We start from the raw sequence: 17,190 nt of genomic DNA, 5'->3' as shown, positions 1-17,190 counted from the left end.
GACCTTTTGGTAGAGACCTGAGTGATTCTAATTAGCATCAGTCTGGTATGCATTACAGAGATACTATTCATTATGGATTGATGTGTTGGTGCTACAAGTTAGGGGGATTAGTCAGCTGTGTGGTTTAGAGGATTTATGATTTTTCTTTGATATTTATGTCATATCTTTGGCATTGATGTCAAAGGGGGAGAGATGTTCTTGTGAAAAAAAATAAGGGAGAGATATATTCATAAAGGGGAGAGATCAGATCTTAATAGGATATCATTCTTAGGGGGATTTTTGTTAACTTCAATGTAATATCATTTTATGAGAGATTGTTGGTTGTCTTCCATTGGGGGATACTTGTTTGGCATTTCTTGGCAGCTAAACATCCAAGTGCATGTTTTTCACATCTAGTGTTGCCATCAATTCCATAGGGGGAGATTATTGGCAATTTGTAAGAATTGATTATATGTTACATTAATGTTTTGTTATTAATTGCAACACTGGTTGTTTTGGTTGTTTACTAGTTTTCGGTAGGTTTTGGTAGAGTGGTTGGACTATGATATTGAACCGGTATGCTCCGATATGCTTCAGTTTGTGGAATTGGATTGGATCTGTCATTCATGCTATTCAGATGCATATCACGATCAATTGGTTTGGGATTTGATGACTCGGGAGCTATCATTTGTTCTAGTAAGCCTTTTGGTCACTGGCAAAGGTTTTACTGGTAGAGTTTTGTAGAAGATATTTTAATGCACTTGATAAGTGGTGTTGGTGCAGCTTCTAGATGGCTCGTAGGATGCTATCGGTTATTGTGTTTGTGTTCCTGTTGATCAGTGGTGTTGATTTTGGTTTATGGTGACCTATTTTGGGTCTGATCTTATTCTGCTTGGTTATGGACCAGTTTATGTCATGTATGGGTGGATGATCCCTATGCATTTTCGGTTAGATTTATTGCTTAGATTATGTTGTTTCGGTCTTAGGCCGACTTGGTTGGTCATTGGATTGTAGGTTTATGTTCTGGATTTATTGTATTATCTTTCAGGTGGCCGACCTAATTGTTTAGGTTCTGGGTTTCTATAAATATTATGTAAGATCTTTTTGTAGATCATGGTCATGGGCTATGGGTTATGCGAATATCTGTGTGCGAATAAAGTTGTAATCATATGCAGAGGTTTTGGACTATCATAGGTGATTGAATTGGGTTGGTAAGAGAGGTTTAAAACCTCTAGTAATGAGCTTAACCAAAATTGTACTCAGGCATAAGAGATGTTATCTTTGCAGTTTGCTCTTCTCTTCGGATTGTAATCTAGATTTATTTTGTAGTCAGTGAGGATCCTTTTGTGATGAGTAGTGCACTCTAGGTTGTTGGCCTTCCTGCATGTGCAGGCCTCTCTTTTTGTAATCACATACTTATTGCAGAAGTATTATCTGACTGTGGGTAGGCTTCCCACTGTGGTTTTTCCCTTTATTGGGTTTTCCACATACAAATATTGGTGTCATGTGTTATGGATGGATGGTAACTATTCTATGATTTATGTTTATGCTTAATTGTTGTATTTGCATTCCAGTATTGAGTTTATATGTTCTGGTAATGAGGTTTTGAATGTTTAAAGTTTTGTAATCTTTTGACAACTGATTCACCCCCCTTCTCAGTTGTCCTTCGGTTATCTGAGCTGTCTAACAAGTTGACCATCCTTGAACACAAAAATAACCACCAAAATTAATCCACATAATCTGCCCAATGATTATCCACATGAGACTGCTAATGAACATTGTTCTATCCAAAAACCCATATACCAGATCTTCTAACTCACTCCAAAATCAACAACGGAGACCACAAACTTGGAATATGGTAGATAACATATCCATAATGCTTCCTTAAGATCCACAACACAAAAATTTCAATAAAAATGAAACACCAACCAAAATTTTGTTGTAGTGTCATAAATTGTACACCCTTGCTAGGGTGGTACAATTTCACACTTAGTTTAGCACCCGCCTTAGTGTGTTTGCATCTTTCTTTATAATTTCCCTTTAAGCATTTAATTAATTAATTTAATATAAGTTAAAGTCTTATTTCATCGCTCCTCACATCATAAAGTTGGGCCCTTTACCCCAAGCATGCCCCTTTTCATTTTATTCCTTCAATAAATCATTTAATCATAAATCCTAATTATCTCCTATTTCGACCTTTAAGGCCCGATTTTGCATATCAAAACATCTCAAAATCGGCTGTAACTTTGGGATTCTCTCTAATATCATCATATCTAACGACCCTGAAAAATTTGGTGAAAAGTTGGTCAGACCACGGCGAAAGTGCACATGGTCCTTGACTTTTTTCTTGAAATTTTGGGAGCATAATTCTATGATATAATAATGCTTAACCCCAAAAGATTGGTGGGAAATTTGATTCTTATGTTGGCCTAAAGATGGAATTAAGTCGAAATTAAGATCTAGGGCTTCATACATAAGAGCTCTCTTTCTTCATTTGAAGGCATCTAATCAAATTTAGGAAAAAGCTATTGGAGCAAGCACAAGGAGCCTTCTATGTAGTGAAAGAGAAGCCTATGTGGAGTCTTCAACAATATTAAACAACAAAATTCATCAAGTAGGAGCCTTGAAGACATTGAAGAATAATAGGAGATCACCGACTGACGATTGGCTTGTACCCCTCCCTTAGGGGTTGGGTTTGGTTTCATGTTGTTTTCATGTCTTTGCATAAGATTAATTAAATCAACTTGCATATTTACATTCATTATTTAGATCAGTTTTCATCATTAGTTTAGAGCATTTACTTTGTCAATTACAAGCAATTAGGGTTTAGTCTTTAGGGTTGCTCTAGATTGTTTGCTTTCATTTTAGGATCTTGCATACACAAGGTTATAGCACACACATTTTTAGCACATTATCAGATATTTGTGGAGGTGGAAATCATCAAAACAGGGGTTTGACTGAGGAAAAACTCTATATAGCCACCCAAACCTTCCCTTTTCAGTTGCAGGTGCAGAAACAGGTACCTAGAAGGACTTTCAGCTCAAGAAAAGACAAAGGCACTGCCCATAAATTCTAGATTTGCCCTAATCTGCCTGAGACAGGGGCATGGTACCCTGGTCCTACCTTAGAAAGTGGAGTGGTGCCATGGTCCCTCCACTTTCAGGTGAAATTTGATAGGTTTCAGCCTTAGGACCTTCAGATTTCAGCCTTTCAGATGCAGCTCTGTCAGATTCTCAGGGACAGTGGCGTGGCACCCTGGTCCTGGTGAGTTTGGCTCAGTTTGCATTAGTAGGTACATATCCAAAATCCCCCCTTTCATGCTTTCAATATTATAGTTTCAGATCTACAAGTTTGTTTAATTTCAAGTTCACTTGTGCTTCATTTTTTTTCTCCTAGTCTAGTTGACCATTCAAACCCTAGTTTTTTCTCATCATTTGCAACAAGAGGAATAGAAACCCTAAGAGATAATACTTGGCTCTCTCTTTCTCATAAGAAGTAGCCAAAGTGAGCTATCTCCCTAGGCTCTTTCATATTGCCAATGTGTTGGTAAAAGTGGGATTAGGTCCTAGTCACCCAATCTCTCTTTCCCGCCTCCACAGTTGTATACTGCTAGATGTCCTATTCTATCTCACCAGACCTAACCAAAACTCAATCACTCTTTTAGTATAAAAAAATCATGAACCATAGATGGGTGAATTAGCATTAGTTTCCATAAATGACAACATCTGACTACTTGTGCAGTGTCTCTAGCCAACAATCTCCCCCTTTGGCATTGTTAGCAATACTTAGTGAAAAATGACTAAGTGTCAGACCAAAACCAAAACACTATACACTGCAACCAAAAATTTAACAACCAGAATCCAAAATTCAAAAAATCCTCCTAAGATCAATATTTTTCAGTCCTATACTCCCCTTTTGACATCAATGGCAAAGATGGGTTTCCAAAAACCAAAGATATACACAAAATTTTGTACAAAGGCATATATGCACCATAGAGGCTTCACTTAGTGAACCTAGGTAATATCATATCCATTCATGTAATACTAAAGAATCCTCCTATTTTTAAAAAATATTGTGCTAAACTCCTTTTTTGTCACCCCCTACCAATACACAACCCGAATTAAAAGCCCCCTCTTTTCACCAAATATAGTCGAAATTAAAAACCCCCCTATTTTCACTGATAGACAATATATTGCACCTTAATTTTTTGGATATTAAACCCCCCAATATGAATGCACATGATATAATATTGTTGAGCCAGTGAAGCCCCCATGATATACACACAGACCTAACTTAAAAAAACTTTAAGATATCTCCAAAAGTGCTCTTTAATGAATCCAAATGGATATCTCAGCCTTTCTTGAGGCGCTCCCAGATAGATATGAGACCACTGAGTAGATAGGCTTGTGTCTCTACTGATTTAAGGTTAGAGGGTTCACTGGTGGCCTAGGCATTCTAAGAATCCTCTAATGCATTTAGCATAATATCCAACTTGAGAGCAATGAAACTCCGCAGTTCTCCAACTCTGCCAATGACTCTCTCCTTTTCATGGCTCAAACTCCTAATCTTGTCAAGTAAAGGTATTACCTAATCTTCTTGATTTCTCATAGAAACTGACAAAGGATCAAGTGACTAATATATGTGGGCTAATTGATCCTCATGCTCATTGGACTTCTCCTCAATATCCTTGGTGAACTAGGATAATGATAGGCATGATTTGTATATGTCACCACCTTTAGATACTCCATCTTGCATACTCTTGACAAAATAATCTAATGTGGCTCTATCATCAACAATCATCCTTTTGAATGTATGAAGCCTTTTAGCATTACACTTACTATGGACCTTTATCTCACTAGACTTCTCCAAAGACTCAAAATGAGTATCCATCAAATTTTTCAAACTCTTGAGTTTTTTGGATGGAGTGTCAGATGTGTTCTCCTAAAATTTGGGCATTAGCTTTTCAAGAACACCAGATGCAAGGGTAAGTAGTTCACTATCTTCTATATGTGATTTTAGTAGGTCCTCACTTTCCTTGTCCTAAGAGAATGAAGATAGTTGAAGCTTTTGAATGGGGGACAAAGAGGCAATTTTGATAGGGTCTTGAACAAATTTTGGATAATGAATGATCTATTTTCCCTTCATTGCCCCTGCAATGTCTCTTGCTTCAGTGTCAACTTCAACCTTAACCTCAACCTTTTCCTTCTCTGCTACCTTCTCTACATCAACCTTAACTTTGATTGCATCCTTCTCAATTGTCTCAACAAGATCAATAGTGTCAACTAAAGGATACTGAGAATCCTAAACCTCATTTCCTTTTCCTTCCTCCTCTTTACCTTTATCTATCACATCCTCATTTCTAACTTCTTCGAGAGAATTTACCTCTACCTGAGCATCTGTCTACACTTTTAAAATAGAAAGAGTATCATCCTTTATCTTCTCACCTTGAGATGGCATGCTCTGTGTTTCCAGACCTTTTTCTGTAATAACTTTGTATTGGTTCTGAAGCAATACTTTCCTCAAAATTGCTTGAGTGTCTTTTATAACGTCATCAGTTTTTGTAATCATTATCTTATTCACTCTAGTCTTTCTCCTGAATTGATTCTTAGCTTTCTTAAGAATTATGTCAATTTATTCTTTAGATATCATGGAGCATATGTTGACTAGCACATATTCTCTTAATCTCTCATCTTCCTTATTAGTCATTTGTCTCCTCATGTCTAAAATATCATACAAACTTTTGGGTATTTCAAACATTATTTTAATTAAAACTATACTATAATCATGCAAATACCTAATAGTAGCTTCCTTTAATGTCCTTTTACCATTCTCATCAAAATTATCATACCATTCAAACATCAATTTTAAATTACCATTCTTAAAAAAATTCATCTACAATTTGATCTAAGGACATAGGAGGTTTAACTTTGAATCCTAATTGTTTAATCACATTGTCAATTCCAAAGGATTTTGGTTTCTTGCTTCCACTAGATGGCTTCTCCTTGGTGAATTTTGTGGTCTTAGCTACTTTGGCCTTTACCTCCTTGACCGCTTCATCAAATTCTATCTCCTCATCATCCATAATCACTTTCTTCTTCTTCTCCTTGCCACAAGATGATTTGTCTTGAGGTTTTTGTGATCTTTTTGAATTAGAGGAGGGAGCAGTGCTTCTGGTTTAGCTTTCTTCACCTTAACAGTCTATTCTTCAAATAAGATATTTTTTTTTCTCGCCTCTTGGACTGCCTTCTTAGAAATCACTATGCTCTCATTATAAGCTTCTACTTCCATCCTCACTTTCCTTTGAATTTTTGTTTTTTTGAATTGTTTATGCAATTTAAGGATCTTCATAGCATAGGTTCTAAATCTTTCTTCAGAAGGATCTACTAGCTTGCTTAACAATTGTTGTGCATGAATTTCAAGAATTTTCTCCTCAACCTCATACCCCATGGGCATGATCCATATGGTTCAAAGCTCAACTGCATCCATTAATCACTGGACTATGTCCACCATGAAGCAAATTGTGTCTCAATACTTCTCCACTATTGTCTTAGGGATCCTCTCTCTTTCATGCATTTCCTTCTAATGTTTTTTGAAGAATCCCCAAAGATTATCATTTCGGACCTTGGAATCACTAGTGTTATACATATACTCTCTGATTTTCACTCCCACAAGTCTTTCAAAATCCCATTGTACCTATCCAAATCCTGAAACTTCATTCAAGAAGTAGAAAAATAAGCACAAGATCAAGGTTTCATATTTGAATGGATGTTTCTTGTTTTCCTCAAGATCTTTTTCAAATTATTTATCACTTCACTCTGGAGCAGTTCACATAGGTCATACTTCTTGTTTTCTCTTATCATCTTATATCCAACATAAATTGTTGTTCCCGATATATAATTTTCCCTACTAGAATAGTATACCTTATATCCAATCACCATTGAAGAAAACTTAACATCATACTCCAGAATATCTTTAATTGTCATTACTCTTTGATCAAATTTCAATCTATTTGCATCCATGAAAATTTGATTCTTCACAACCTTCAATGATGGCAGTTCACTAGATGAGCACAACATTGTAACAGACCTAATATCATTCTTAGTGATCTTGAAAGATTTGTTCAACCACATGAACTCATCATGCATTTTTCTTAGCACATACCAGACCTATTTGGGTTCATCAAACATAAAAAATCTGACATATTATGCAACTCTTTTCCTCAAGTACTTGAAATTTATGTTTCAGGATGGAATTCCCATCAGTCAACTACTTGTTGTAAAGATTCAATGGGTTGGAGCTTCCCAACTCCTCAATGTTGCAGTGTGTGAAAACCCTAATATCCTTAACATGCAAAACATTGTGTGGTGTGAAGGAGAATGTACTCTTTGGATTGTCTTCCATGGAGATAAATGGATGCTTCTTGAAATCTGGTCAAGATCTCTTAATAATGTCTACAACTAATGGGGTTGCAATTCCAGATGTAGCCATTTTAGAAATTCAAACTTCAAACTTGAAAGATTTTACTGATAAATACCTTGACAACTGAATTAGGGTTCCTTGCCGAATCACCTTCTTGCATTGAACACGCTGAAATATTCTTTTAGAGCTCACTCAAAGACTATTTCTTTGAATACAAGGATAAATTAAGTGATTAAGTTGTCTTTTATCTTCTGCAAACCTAACTTTTAGGTGTAATAATTGCACTTTTCCCTAATACTTCCAGATACCCTGTATCACAAACCGTCTCTCAAGAATTCATCTGTGGATCTTCAAATCTTCTCATACTCTTTTGGAGATCTTTCTAACAAATCAATAATCATCCAATACAACTTCTGAAACCTATCAAGATCAGACACAAATCTGAAACAAGGGGGTTTATAAGATCTTCATGAAAACTTCTCCCAAGGCTAGATCCCTTAGCTTAGTTACCGGGTGACTTTCCAACACTAGAATCAGGTGTGGATCCACTTCTAATATTTGAATCACCCTTCTTAACCCATGTCTTCTTCATCCGATCTTTGATCTCTTCAACTTAAGCTTTTCCTTTCTCATCTACCTTCACATTCTTGTTCTTGTCTTCTGAACCTTTCCTATACATATTTCTACTTCAACAATATCTTGCAATGTAATTGGATTTGTTGCAAGCATAACAAACAATATTTCCCTACATAGGCCTGAAGTTCATCTGATTTTCTCTTAATCTTCATTTGACTTATGCCCATACTTGTTGCATTTAAAACATTGACCGAAGAAAGATGGACCATTATTATTCAACCTCTTTCTACATTGACTAGCAATATGACCCAATTTATTGCAAATAATACAATTACCACTGAACTTATGAACATTTGGTTGCCTTACTGGAGGCCTCCTAAAATTGTTCTTCTAATGTGTTGATTTGGTATCCTTGACCAGATCTAGAGTTTTCATCTTTCCCAAATCCAAGACCTCTTATGTCATTAGAATTCTTCTGGATTTCAAGCATCTCATCAAGTCTAGCTAAACTGATTCTGAACTTTTCTTTATACTCATTTGCAGCTTCAAAATCATATCTAAGAAAAAGAATCTGCTTTCCATGCTCTCCTTTGGTTTCATGCAAATCATGCTCTAGTTGACCATTCTCACAACCAAGTCAGTTGTATTTATCATATATTTCTTTTGAGGAATGATTAAGATTCTCTTCATTCTTTTTTCTTTCCTCAATCTCCTTAGTCAATTTCATCACTATAGATTCCATCTCGTGTTTCAAGGTTGCATTCTCTCTAGCAAGTTTCTCAAATCTTTTTTGTATTTTCTTTCAAGACTTGATCATCAATTCTTTGGCTTTCTTTCTCCTTTAGCTTGTTAACAAGTTCCTTTACCTTCTGCCTTGACTTGTTCAACTGGTCTTTCAATGATTGGATGAGGTTTTCAGCATCTCTAATATTTTCTTTGATCTGCCAAACCTCAACTTGGGATTGATCAAAATACTCAATTGCCATAATAAGCTGATGTTGAAGACTACTAGAATTCATTCATTTACTTTCTTGGATCCTCCTCAAGTTGTTAGGCTTCTTTTGAGGAACTAGGCTTTGATACCAATTGTTGGAATCAAGGAAACTTGAGGGGGCAGGGGGGGTGAATCAATGTTTTGCAATCTTTAACATTATTAATTTGAATCTTCAACCATCTAATACAAATCAACAAAAGAAATATGCAAACACATAAATAAAATATCCACAAAACCATAACACCATATTTATACATGGAAAACCCAGTTAAGGAAAAAAACACGGTGATATTGAGACACACAATATTAATATACTATGTGATGCAGAGCCTTGTGACAACTTATTATCACACTCAACTGATCTTGGAAAAAAACAAACTCCAATCATCCAATACTAGGTTCCTCAACCTTTCACTCCTTGTCTCAATGCACTCTCAAGGCATCACCCAACCACTCAAATGGGGTTTTCATCTTCAATGGATTAACCAAACATAAATCAGGTTTTAACACACCTATGAAACTTTGAAACAAGGTTCCATATGCCCAAGTTGACTGGTTCACTTCCCAATACACAAAATTGCACTTAAGAGGCTTATTCCTACTAGCCCTCCAAATTGGATAATTTAACAATAACTCAAAACTTTCCCAAAAACACTGCCCAAAAAATTACGTATTCAAACACCCATTTGGAATTTATATCGAACAACACACTACGCTTGAAACTAGGCTAATTAGCCCACTTTTAAAAAGCAACTACCTCAAAAACTCTTCACCAAGACTCCAAACCCCCTTAAAGTATTACTAAAGAATTTAAATCAACAAAATTTCTAGGTTTTAGACAATGAAATTCTCATTTAATCACCCAATCACAAAACCCTCCTTTTTAGGCCTACAAACTAGGGCTTTCACATACACACCCCCTCCAAACACTTCACAACTCCAAAAATGGATGAAAAACCATTCAAATGACCTGAAAAAAATCCATAAACCATAAAAAAAACCCACTCATTCAATGGTTTCACTCAGATCCATACATGGCACCAAATTTCCACTTACTCAACACACCATTCCTCATCACTCTTTACCCTAAGGTCTCACCATAACATATCCATGGCCATACCTACACTTATAATGCTACAAAATCCTATAATACAACTTTCCAAACCCATTCCACAAGAAATAGTGGATACATAAAGTGGAATGGGTCAATTATTCATTGTGACCCTCAAACCCTTACAAAAAACCTGTCAAAAATGGTTGATTTTAGGACAGTCAAAATAAAATGCATAAAATAGATTAAAAAAGCCTCAAAAAAGTTCCAAATGAAATTTAAATCATTTCCCTATCACTTCCAAAATGAATCAGATCAAAACATGTTATGAATGGAGAGTTATAGTAGTTGGAAGTTTAGATTTTAGACCAAAATTGAAGGGAAAACCATGTATTTCATTGCCAAACTCCAAACTCTTACAATGCCAATCAATTTCAACCATCAAAAACCTTTTCTAGACTTGTACATGATTATTTATACATGATCTGATTCCCCTCCAACTAAAATCTACCTCCCAACTAACTTTCAAAACTAATCATGACCGTTGGAATTCAAAAATGACAACTTTAACAAGTTGTTTCATGACAACCTTACATTGTTTGATTTTTTCATCATTTGATTAACCAACAAACCTAATTAGACTCAAAATCATCTAAAACATGATCTTCACACCAATAAGGAACATTTTTACATTTATTTGCTCATATGGCAACATTTGACACAATTTGACAACTTTTTGACACAACTAGACAACATGACATATTGACCCAAATTATTACATCATGGACCATAAATGGTCTTATTACATCACATATTGATCAAAATTACCTTATTAGACTTCATCTAGACTCAACATCACATATTTACTCATGAGGTCTCATTGGACCCTTGGGTGCTCCTGCACCATACACCCCCCCTACAAAAATTCTCGTCACAAGAGAATGTACTGAAAAGGGGTCTTCCTCTTACACCATTCATCCTCCTTGCTGGTAGTCTACTGTCATGGCCATAATAAGAAAAATCCTTTCCAACTCCATCATGCATTTGTACACTAGACTGCTGCAACAACAACTATTTGCTACCCCTTGCTTCTTTTACCAACCTGTGATCTGCACCTCCATCAAAACTCCATGGAATATTAGTCCTCCAACATATATTTACTGATCTCTTCCATTTGTACTCATTACTTAGTTGTCTAGAGCCACCATCAACCTGTAAAATAGAACATGACTACTGTCCCACTCTCTTGGACACAATAGGAACCATACCACCACTTGGTTTGCCATTCAAGGAACATGCTATGCTCCCAACCATCACACTATCATCCATAAATTTAGAAACGTCATGTCTCGGATCTGATACACTATTGCTACAACTACCAACTTGCTGCTCATCTAATTGTTTCACATCCCATCTTCTCTTAGCCTTGGTTCCATCTTCTCTAGGAACTTGCACATTCAACAACTCCTTCTTCCCCATGAAGATAATCCTTGATTAAAAAGTGGCATCATCTTGCAAAGGGTCTAAAAAAAAGGTTTTTCCATCCTTTCTAATAGTATAAGTATTCTAAAAACCATCATGAATTGTCCTTCTAGTGTATTGCCAAGGCCTCCCTATGAATATGTGGCAACAATCCATGGGTACTATATCACACAAAAATATATCATAGTAGCGTCCAATTGAAAAATCAACAAATGCTTGCTCTCTAACCACAAGAATTTTTTTATCACTTACCCAAGAAGCTTTGTAAGGATGTGGATGAGGTAGTCTTTCCAACTTCAACTTGTCCACCATCTCTTGAGAAACCAAGTTATCATGAGAGCCTGAATCTATTACCATTTTACACACCTTACCTTTACTCTTACAATGAGTTCTGAAAATTGAAACCTTTGGCTTGGTGTGGCATTCCAATGGTGCTCTTCTAATCATCAATGCTTCTCCTACCTCTAGGTATACATCATGGGTGCCATCACTTGCTTCTTCTTGAGCCAACTGAACCTTGTTCTCATTTCTCTTTTCAAAATTTGCATTCTTCTTAGGAAACTTGAAGGATGGGTGCCCCAATTCATTGCAATTATAACACCTACCAGTGAACACACCCAATCCTCTACCTGATCCAAATCTACCACCTACTCTATAACCTCCTCTCTGATCCACATTTGACTCCATAGCCTTGCTTCTATCCTCTCACCAAAGGCTATCATTACCCTGTTTAAGTCCTCTTCCCCTATTTGCATTACCTATGACTCCTCCTTGTCTCTCTTGTTTCCTCTTGACCTTTTCTTCTGCCCTTATATCTAACTAAAAACATTCTCCTAGTGTCTTAGGAACACTCAAACCAATCTCAACTTACAAGTTATACCTCAGCCCATTCAAGTATCTTACTACTTTTTCCTCTTCATCTTCCAATCCACCTCTTATACTCAACTTGTGAGATTTCTCAGTATAGGTCATCACATCCATATCTTTTTGCTTCAGATTTTGTCTCAACTTATTTGTTTAAATTGCATAATTAGATGGAAGGAACTCATCCTTCATCATGGCTGTCATCCTACTCCATGTGGTGATCTTAGGCATTCCTCTAGCTATTCTCTCATTTTGTACACTAGTCCACCAAGTTAGAGCAGTCCCTCTCAATTTTGTTTTAGCGAACTTCACCTTCTTCTCCTCATTCATATCCTCATGTTCAAATTAATTCTCAAGGGCATCTATCCACCCCAATACTTCTTCACTATCCATCTTGTCATGATAGATAGGTAAATCTATGTGTCCTTTGCTTCCACCACCTTGTACTGCCTTCAATAGCCTCACCATATTCCTTTCATCAAGGTCTAGTTCCCCTTCTCCATTTCCTTCATTTTGATTCTCATCTTCTCCATCATTTTCTTCAGCATCTTCTCCCACATTCTCTACTCATGCTCCTCCTTTGGATCCTCTCTCCAAGGTTGCCAATCTTGCCAATAATGTTGCATTCTCCCTTCTCATTTGTCTCATCTCTCTATCCTTGGATGCCTCTTATTCTCTTCTTTCTATCAACTCTCTTTGTCTTTCCTCTAAGGCTCCTCTCAATTCATTATTCTCCCTAGCCATCTGGTTCTTAGGAGGCATCTTCACAATCTATCACCAACCATTAACTCTTTCACACAAGAAACCACTCAATATTTCCTCAAGGACCTACTTACTACTCTGATACCAAAATGATGTAGATCCTTGTTCCAACTTATTATCACACTCAACTGACCTTGGAAAAAATCAAACTCCAATCATCCAATACTAGGTTCCTCAACCTTTCACACCTTGTCTCAATGCACTCTCAAGGCATCACCCAACCACTCAAATGGTGTTTTCAACTTCAATGGCTTAACCAAACATAACTCAAGGGTTTAACACACCTATGACACTCTGACACAAGGTTCCACATGCCCAATTTTACTAGTTCACTTCCCAATACACAAAATTTCACTTAAGAGGCTTATTCCTACTAGCCCTCCAAATCAAGTAATTTAACAATAACTCAAAACTTTCCCAAAAAATATCCCAAAAAATTACATATTAAAACACCCATTTGTAAGTTCTACAACATATAAAAAACTAAGGTATAGGTACTTTGGACCAACTGTACCGACCAACACCTTGCTACGCTTGAAACTAGGCAATTAGCCCACTTTTACAAAGAAAATACCTCAAAAAACTCTTCACCAAGACTCCACACCCCAAAAAAGTCCTACTAAAGGATTCAAATAAACAAATTTTCCAGGTTTTAGATAGTGAAATGCTCATTTAATCACCCGGACACAAAACCCTCCTTTTTAGGCCTACAAACTAGGGCTTTCACATACACACCCCCTCCAAACACTTCCCAACTCCAAAAATGGATGAAACACCATCCACATGACCTGAAAAAATTCCAGAAACAATAAAAACACCCACTAATTCAATGGTTTCACTCAGATCCATACATGGCACCAAATTTCCACTTACTCAACACACCATTCCTCACCACTCTTCACCCTAGGGTCTCACCATCACATATCCATGGCCATACCTGCAATTATAATTTTATTAAAGCCTATAATACAACTTTCTAGACCCATTCCAAAAGAAACAGTGGATACATAAAGTGGAATGGGTCAATTCTTCATTGTGGCCCTCAAACCCTTACAAAAAATTATCATAAGTGGCTGATTTTAGGACAGTCAAAATAAAATGCACAAAATAGATAAAAGAGCATCAAACGAGTTCCAAATGAAAGTTAAAACATTTACCTATCACTTCCAAAAGGAATCAGATCAAAATATGTTATGAATGGAGAGTTATCGTAGTTGGAAGTTCAGATTTTAGACCAAAATTACAAGGAAAACCATGTATTTCATTGCCAAACTCCAAACTCTTACAATGCCAATCAAGTTCAACCATCAAAAACATTTTCTATTATTTTACATGAGTATTGAAACATGATCCAATTCCCCTCCAACTGAAAGAAACCTCCCAACTAACTTTCAAAACTAATCATGACCGTTGGAATTAAAAAATGACAACTTTAACAAGTTGTTTCATGACAAGCTTACATTGTTTGATTTTTTCATCATTTAATTAACCAACACACCTAATTAGACTCAAAATCATCTAAAACATGATCTTCACACCAATAAGGATCATTTTTACATTTATTTTCTCATATGGCAACATTTGACACAATTTGACAACTTTTTGACACAGCTAGACAACATGACATAATGACCCAAATTATTACATCATGGAACATAAATGGTCTTATTACATCACATATTGATCAAAATGACCTTATTAGACTTCATCTATACTTAGCATCACATATTTACTCATGAGGTCTCATTGGACCCTTGGGTGCTCCTGTACCAATCTGTCAGAAGTATAAAAATATTACATAAGGGGAATGCACATGCATTCATGCACATTGGCTAGAGATCACTGCTCAAATTACAAAAAGGGATATAACCTCGGAAGGCTCACTGCCTTACAAAAGTGATTACAAAAGATAATTGGAATGTTTGAACTGATAAACAACATGTACAAATGCCAAAATATAGTTTTGGTTAAGCACAAAATACATAATCTTACACTGCTCTGTTATGTTGTTCTACGATATTCTAGAGCATAAATCCTTTACTTACGCATGTGAAATTGCACACAACTGATCACAACCACTTTCCACAACACTACCGATCTCAAAAATTATAATATCAACCACTGTTATGTATCCACAACTTGAAATTAGGTCTTCTACATGTTAGCCCAAAAACACATAATACACAAATGAAATGTGTTCTCTAAGTCGACTGAATATGAACCAAAAAAATCATGCGGACCAAAAATAATTATTCACATACTTCCTATATGTCGGTTGACCATCCTCGAACACAAAAATAACCACCAAAACTAATCCACACAATGATTATCCACACGAGACTATTGATGAAGACTATTCTATCCAAAAACCTGTATACCTGATCTTCTAACTCACTCTAGAATCAACACCGAAGGCCACAAACTTGGAATATGGTAGATAACATATCCATAATACTTCCTTGAGATCCACAACACAAAATATTTAATAGAAATAAAATGCCAACCAAAATGTTGTATACTGTCAGATGTCCTATTTTATCTCACTAGACCTAACCAAAACTCAATCACTCTTTCGGTATGAACAAATCATGAGTCATGGATGGGTACATTAGCATTGGTTTCCATCAATAATAATATCTGACTACCTATGCAGTGTCTCTTTCCAACAATCACCTCTCCCTCCCAACCTCTCTCTCTACTCTTTAGGTTTCTCCCTTGCTACCTCTCTACCGCATCCCCCCTTACCCATCTTCCTTTATGAACTCTCTCTCTCTCTCTCTCTCTCTCTCTCTCTCTCTCTCTCTAGTATAGGGTTTAGGTTATATAAATTCATCAGGGTATAATTTATAAGGAATAGGGTAGAGGGTGTGAGAGACCTTCCATGTCTTCCTCTCCCTTCTCTCTCTCTCTCTCTCTAGTATTGGGTTTAGGGTATATAAATTATTTAGGGTATAGGTTTTAGGGAATAGGGTAGAGGGAGTGTGAGACCTAGGGAAGGAGATAGAGAGGTGAGGGAAGATAGAGAAGAGAATAAGAGAGTTCATAAAGGGAGATTGTTAAGAGAGGAGGGAGATAACTAGAGAGGGTACATATGGAGAGGTGAGAGACCTAGATTAAAACATTGATTCATAATTTGATATAAATGAGTAGCATGTCAATCATATTTACAACCTAACTTCATTTGTTCACAAGATTCATTTACGATCATATATATCTTACTATTTGAAGTACACGTTATCAACCTCACTCATGGATATCAAAATAGGTATATTTGTAGAATTAGTTGGTGTAAATGCTATTGAAGCTATCAAATATTTTACAAAATTTATCAATTTTTGTCATTGTTCTTTGAGTTATTTTTTAGTCTCTTCATCTTTAGAAATTCTCAATTTCAAATTTTCAATAGTAGAATCCTTACATCATTTGGTAATCTTGAGGGGTCATTTCTTTAACATCTTAATTTATGATAAAAGTTGTTCAATTATAATCCTTTCCCTATTTTTCTTTTTCCTCATGGTTAAGATAATTCTAGGCTTATAAGGTTTTTCTTTATTTATTATTTATTGTATTGCTACTAAATCCAATGGTTTAAATTATGTAATCCTTTTTTATAGCAAAAAATACAGCTTAAGAAAAGTTAAGCCCATGGGCCAATTGTAAATAAATACGAGAAAATTGAGATACCTATTGGTGAAGACTTCTTAGAGGTGATTGCACTACATATCTTGTTGAGGGGGCTCTTTGTAGGAGACTAAGCTATATATTTACCCATTTTTTCATCTTCTTTGTCTATTTTCTCTATAAAAATGGTATCATGTTGTGATTTTTCTTTTCTAAGAGGAGACTAATGTGTTTTCATTATATACTTCCCTCTTCCCCTCTCTCCCACCCCCTAATTACTCTCTCTATCTCTCTCTTCTCCCTTTGTTGATACTTTCCCCTCTCCCCCTCTTTTCCTACCCGTTAATTATCCCCAACTCTCCATCTCATTCTCTCTTCACCCCAATCACCCTCTCTCTCTAACCTATCTCCATTTGTTAATAATCCCCCCACCTCTCTCTCT

This window comes from Cryptomeria japonica, chromosome 1, assembly GCF_030272615.1.
Source record: "Cryptomeria japonica chromosome 1, Sugi_1.0, whole genome shotgun sequence".
Classification (NCBI taxonomy): domain Eukaryota; kingdom Viridiplantae; phylum Streptophyta; class Pinopsida; order Cupressales; family Cupressaceae; genus Cryptomeria; species Cryptomeria japonica.
Note: the sequence above shows the minus strand (reverse complement) of the source record.